This window comes from Orycteropus afer, unplaced genomic scaffold (assembly GCF_000298275.1).
Source record: "Orycteropus afer afer isolate SDZICR_OR568_19922 unplaced genomic scaffold, OryAfe1.0 scaffold00120, whole genome shotgun sequence".
NCBI classification, from domain to species: Eukaryota; Metazoa; Chordata; class Mammalia; order Tubulidentata; family Orycteropodidae; genus Orycteropus; species Orycteropus afer.
In genome coordinates this window covers 9,495,669-9,502,183 of record NW_006921707.1, presented here as the reverse complement: position 1 = coordinate 9,502,183, position 6,515 = coordinate 9,495,669, and positions in this window count along the sequence as shown.

Here is a 6,515-nt window from a genome sequence, read left to right as displayed (position 1 = left end):
GACTCATAGCGACCCCTCCTTGGGTTTCCGAGGCAGTATCATTACGGAAGTAGGATTGCCCAACCTTCCTTCTGAGGAGTGGCTGGTGGGTTTGAACCGCTAGCCATCTGGTTAGCAGGCAAGTGTCTTAGCCACTATGCTACCAGAGCTCCCCTCACCACCAGTCTGTAGGTTCTCTTTTTTATTCTTTTGGAGAAGTCTTTTGATGTGCATCTGTGTCTAATTTTTAGGAGACCATAGTCATCTAGTTTATCTTCTGGTGTTTGGGGGTTTTTAAATTACATTTAATGGTTTATATATGTCAAAAATAAGGGCCCCTAAATTAATCCCCCCTGCCCTTTTGGTTAATATTTATAGTTTCAGGTTTTACATTTAGTTCTTTGATCTATGTTCAGGTAGTTTTTGTATATGATGTGAGGTATGGATCCTGTTTCATTTTTCTGCAAATGGATGTCCACTTTTGCTAGCATGTAATTGTTAAAGAGAATGTTTTTCCCTATTTAAAGGATTTTTGCCCTTTGTCGAAGATTAGCTGTTCATAGCTGGATGAATTTACTTCTGAGTTTTCATCAATCATTTATGTCTTTGTTGTTGTACCAATACCAGGCTGTTTTCACTACCATGGCTGTATAGTAGGCTTTGAGATTGGGAAGTATGAAGCTTCCTTCTCTGTTCTTCTTTGGTAGTGTTTGGCTTATCCAAGGTCTCTTTCTTTTCCATATAAAGTTGGTGATCTCTCTGAAGGATGATGATGGAGTCTAGAGTAGGATAGCATTATACTGTAGATTTCTTTGGGTAGTATTGACATTTTCACAGTTCTAAGTCTGCCTACTTATGAACATGGTATGTTCTTTCATTTATATAGGTCTCTCTTTTGGTTTCTTGTTTTGTAATTTTCTTTGTGTAAGCCTTTTGTGTTTCTGGTTAGGTTTATTCCTAATTATTCCAGCTTTTAGATGGCTATTGTAAATGCTATTGCTTTCCTTATTCCTTTTCAGACTACTCTTGCTTAGTGTAGAGAAATCTGAGTGATTTTTGTCTATTGATCTTGTAATCTGCCATTTTACTGAACTATTCTATTAGTTTTAGTAGCTTTCTTGTTGAGTCTCTGAGATTCTGTATGTATAGGATCATATCATCTGCAAGAGACAGTTGTATTGCTTCTTTACCAATATGGATGTCTTTTATTTCCTTTTCTTGCCTTATTGCTCTGGCTAGGACTTACAATGCAATATTGACTAGGAGTGGTGATAAAGGACATCCTTGTCTAATTCCCATTTGCAAGAGAATGCTTTCAATCTGTCTCTGTTGAGAATAATGTTGGCCCTTCTGACAACATGACCAAATAGGTGAGACTAACTCTGGCCATTTTGCCTTCTTTGGAACATTCCAATTGCACTTCCTCCATGACTGATTTGTTCATTCTTCCGGCAGTCCATAGTATTTTCAGTATTCTTCGCCAAAACCATAATTCGAAGCCGTCAGTTTTTTCTATCTTCCTTATTCACTGTCCAGCTTTCACATGCATATGAGGTGATTGAGAATACCATGGCTTGGGTCAGGCACACCTTTGTCTTCAAAGTGAACATCTTTGCTCTTTAACACTTTAAAGAGGTCTTTTTGCAGCACATTTACCCAATGCAATATGTCATCTGATTTCTTGATTTCTGCTTCCATGAGCATCGATTGTGGATTCAAGTAAAATGATATTCCTAACAACTTCAGTCTTTTCTGCACTTATCATGATGCTGCTGATTGAACCAGTTGTAAAAATTTTTATTTTTGTTATGTTGGGATGTAATTTATACTAAGAGCTGTTGTCGTTGTTGTTATGTGCTGTTGAGTTGGACCTGACTATAGTGACCCCACCTTGGGTTTCTGAGGCAGTATCACTATGGAAGTAGATCTCCCCATCTTCCTTCTGAGGAGTGGCTGGAGGATTTGAACCACTAGCCTTCTGGTTAGCACTCAAGTACCTTCCTGATTTTCATAAATAAGGGCTTCAAGTCATCTTCACTCTCAGCAAGCAAGATTGTGTCATTTGCATATCACTGGGTGTTAATGAATCTTCCTCCAATCCTGATGCCATGTTTTTCTTCAAATAGTCCAGCCTCTTGGATTATTTGCTCAGCATACAGGTTGAATAAGTATGCTGAAAGGATACAACTCCAACATATACCTTTCCTGATTTTAAGCCATGCAGTATCCCCTTGTTCTGTTTTAGTGACTGTCATTTTGTCTACATATAGGTTCCTTATAAGCACAATAAGTGGCCTAGAATTTCCATTCTTTGCAATGTATCCATAATATGTTATGATCCACACAGTCAAATGCCTTTGCATAGTCAGTAAAACACAGGTAAACATCTTTCTGCTATTCTTTTCTTCCAGCCAAGATCCATCTGATATCAGCAATGATATCCCTCATTCCATATAGTCTTCTGAATACAGCTTGATTTTTTGCTATTCCTGTCAATATTCTGCTGCAACCATTTTTTACTTATCTTCAGCAAAATGTTGCTTGTGTGTGATATTAATGATATTGTTAAATAATTTCTGCATTCTGTTTGATCACTTTTTCTTGGAATCAGCGTGAATGTGTATTTCTTTCAATTGGTTGGGTAGGTAAGTGTCTTCCAAATTTCTTGGCATAAATGTTTGATCACCTCCAGGCTTGCAGCCGTGTATTGAAACATTTCATTTGTTATTTTGTCAATTCCTGGAGCCTTGCTTCTAGCCAATTTCTTCAGTGCAGCTTGTATTTCTTCCTTTAATGCCATTGGTTTTTGATCATATGTATGATAGTGTGGTGTAATCATCAATATATATGAATTTACTGCTGTCATTTTGTTTTTGATTTTTATTTATTTTTGTGGTGCTGATTATTGCTTTTTTTTCTATATATTTCTTTGCTGAGTTCATTTTGTTTACAGATTTTGTTTTCATTTCCTCCTTCGCTGTTGATTTTATGTTTACTAAGACCTATGGTATTCTTTTTTATATTGGTTAAAAGGTTTATTAATTTTCTTCATGGTTATCCTATAATTTATTAATATCTTTCTAAGTTTAAAACAAGGAGCTTTGATGGTATAATGGTTAAGGCATTTGGCTGTTAATGAAAGTCAGTGATTTGAACCAAGCCACCATTCCAAGGAAGAAAGATGTGACAGATTTACAGCCTTGGAAACCCAGTGGGGATCACTGTGAATTACAATTGACTCAATGGCAGTGAGTGTTGCTTTTTTGAAGTTTAAAACAGTCTGTTCTATCTTGATATGCTCTTGACTTCTTCTCTATCTGGAAGTTCTGTAACTATATTATTATTTCCATGTTTTGCTTTGTAGCTGTCCTTGTTTGCAAATTGATGCCTCTGGTCTCCTATTTTCAGTCTTGTAAGTTTATTTTAAGGAGCTCTGGTGGCTCAGTGCCTGAGGTATTTGACTGGTCAAATGCACCAGTCACTCTGTGGAAGGAAAACTGGGGAACCTACTTCCATAAGGACTTTCTGTCTCAGTGGGGGTTGCTATGGATACTTCTGTTTTGGGGTTGGTTTCTGGGTGATGTTGTCATGTGTCTTAATCTTAGTTTTTGTCTGCTGTCTGCTGTTGTTGGTTCTGTCCAAAGAAGTCCCTTTAGCATCTCTTATAAGGTTGGTCTGCTTTTTATAAATTCCCTTAATTTATGTTTCTCTGGAAATGACCTAATTTTACCATCATATTTGAGGGATATAATTCTTGGTTGATATATTTTTTTTCTTTCAGGGTTTTGTATATGTCATTCCAGTTCCTTCTTATCTGCATGATTTCTGCTAAGAAGTCAGAACTCAGTCTTATTGGTTCTCCTTTGTATTTAACATTGCATTTTTCCTGAGCTGTTCTCAGGATTATTTCTTTGTCTTTGGTTTTGGAAAGTTTGATTATGATATATCTTGATGATTTTGTTTTGGAGATTATCCTATTTTGAGTTTGTTAAACTACTTGATTGAATATCTTTTTGTGTTTCATGATATTAAGAAGGTTTTTTGTCAATAAATCTTTGACAATTTTTTTGTTGCTGTCTTTTCCTGTTCTGGAATGCCAATCACACATAAATCATTCCTTTTGATGGTGTATCACACAATTCTTAGGTTTTGTTCAATTTTCTTCATTTTTTTTTTTTTTTTAATTCTGGTTGTTCCTCTAACAGATCAGTACTAAGGTATTTGTCTTCAATTTCACTAATTCTGTTTTCCATCAATTCAATTAAACTTCTTTGTCCTTATAACGCATTATCATTTTCTGAAATTTTGGTGTTAATCTTCTGGATTTCTCTTTGCTGTTTCTGTATGGTTCCTAATTGTCTTTTGATTTTTGTCAATTTGTACTTTTATTGTTTTCCTGAATTCTCCTAGGATTCATTTTTTGTGTTTTCCTTGATTTTGTCTATTTTTCCTTGATCTCTTTCTTGATCTGTGGAAGAATTTTAAATATGATTATTTTGAATTGCTTATTAGATAGTTCCATTACCAATTCTTCCTCCAGAAGATATTCTTGCCCTTTATTTTGGTCATTTGCTTGAGCCATCTTGTCTTTATTTATTTATTTGAAGTCATCTGTTGTCTCTGAGATACAGGGGCATTGTTGTATATATTGTTGATTGTTTATTTGCTTCACCTTGATTTTGTTTTGTTTTAATATATCCAAGTGGGAGGGTGAAAATGCCACTCTGGTCACTAGTTTGACAGTATTGGGCACTGAGCTCCTGTCTTTGAGTGGATTTGATAGCTAGTGGGAGTGTGGGGATGAGCCTCTTTTTGCTGATCATGTAGAACAGCTGAGGGTGGGCTTGGTGAGTGTTGGCCAAATTCTATCATCATTCCAATGTTGCTGGAGTGGGTGATGCCACTTGTCCAGTGGATGGGGCTGCAAATGTGGTAGATGTGACTGGGGTAGTGTGGATGTGGTTGCTCCCTCCATCCTAATCAGGAAAAATATTAAAAATGGGGGAATTAGGAAGAAAAAATATTTCAGAAAAAAAAAAGAAAAGAGAAAATGGCACTGCAGTGGGTATAAGTGCTCACTGCCAGCTGCAGAGACAGTGTAAGCAGTGCCTAATTTGCAAGATAATGTTTTGCCAACCATTGAGGTGGCGGAAGAGTACACTGCTGATGGCAGAGGTGGTGTTGCACAGAGAACTCAGTGTGGGGATGCATGGCTCTGACTATAGAAGTGGCTGTTGTGCAGCACCCTGTGTGTGGGAGTGTGTGCTGTTGAGTGCAGAGTCAGTGAGACAGTGGGACCTGATCCATAGACGTCTGACTGTGCCATCAACCATGGAAGAGGTGGGAGTGTGCACAGCTGACTGGAGGCTGCAGTTGTAGAAACTGATCCATGGAAGTGTGTACCACCAACTGTGGAAACTGCAGGCATGTGATACACAACACATGAAATTGAACTTTGGGATCACATAGATGGTGAGTAGGAACTCTGGTGGTGTAGTGCCTAAGGCATTTGACTGCTAACCAGAAGGCTGGCAGTTCAACCCACCAACCACTCCTCAGAAGGAAGATTGAGCAATCTACTTAGTGATACTCCCTTGGAAACCCAAGGACAGGTTGCTATGAGTCACAGCTGACTCGATGGCAGTAAGTTTGGTTTTTTTGGTTTAGATGGTGGGTATTTGGCACTTGATGTGTGGGAGCATGCCACAGGCTTCCAGAGGAGTGAAATGACAGTAAGAGTTCTACAAGGTGAAAAGGTGGACTGGGAAGACCACAAGGCAGGGTAGGGGCAGTGGTGTGTATCACCAGCTGCTGGGTGAGTAGATGTGGAGGGGGCCATGCCTCTGCTCACCTAGATCATGTGCAGGGTAAGGAGTGAGAGCAAATTCTCTGATTGCTGGCCACCAGCATGGTTGTTGGTACACTCCTGTGCAAGTGCAGTTGGTTACATTGCTCTTGTTTCAACTCAATGAAAGGGGAGGGCTACCTAGATTCCAGTGTCTCCAGACACCACTCCACAAGTCTTCCCTACCACATGGGTTCCCTACCCAAATGACCAGGAATCACAGCTAGTGAATAATTCTGTCTCTATTTACTTGCTCCTTCCCTGCTCTGTGGTCATCTGAATCTCTGGAGTTATAGCCTTCTTCCCTGCACTCCAATTCTTCAGACCTAGCTTGTGTTCTGATCACCTAGCTTCACATCAGGTTTGTTTACACTTTGTCTTTGAATTATTGGGAATTCCATGAAATTGTATTCCTATTACTCAAAATGATTATGCTGTGCTGGACCAACTAGGAAAGTATCTCCTCCATATATCTCCTCATTCACTGCTTTCATTCAGTTGCTTCTTCCAGTTGGAGTTTGCTCTACTTCTTTACTCTTTCTTCTGAGCTCAGGTTTCCAGGATTATCATCTGTATCTGCTTCACCTGATTTCTCTGGTCTTTGTTGAAGAGGAAAGGCATGGAGTGTCTAGCTAGTTTGCCACTTTAACTCCACCTGCCTTTTTCATATAATCTTGAGGGATCATATAAC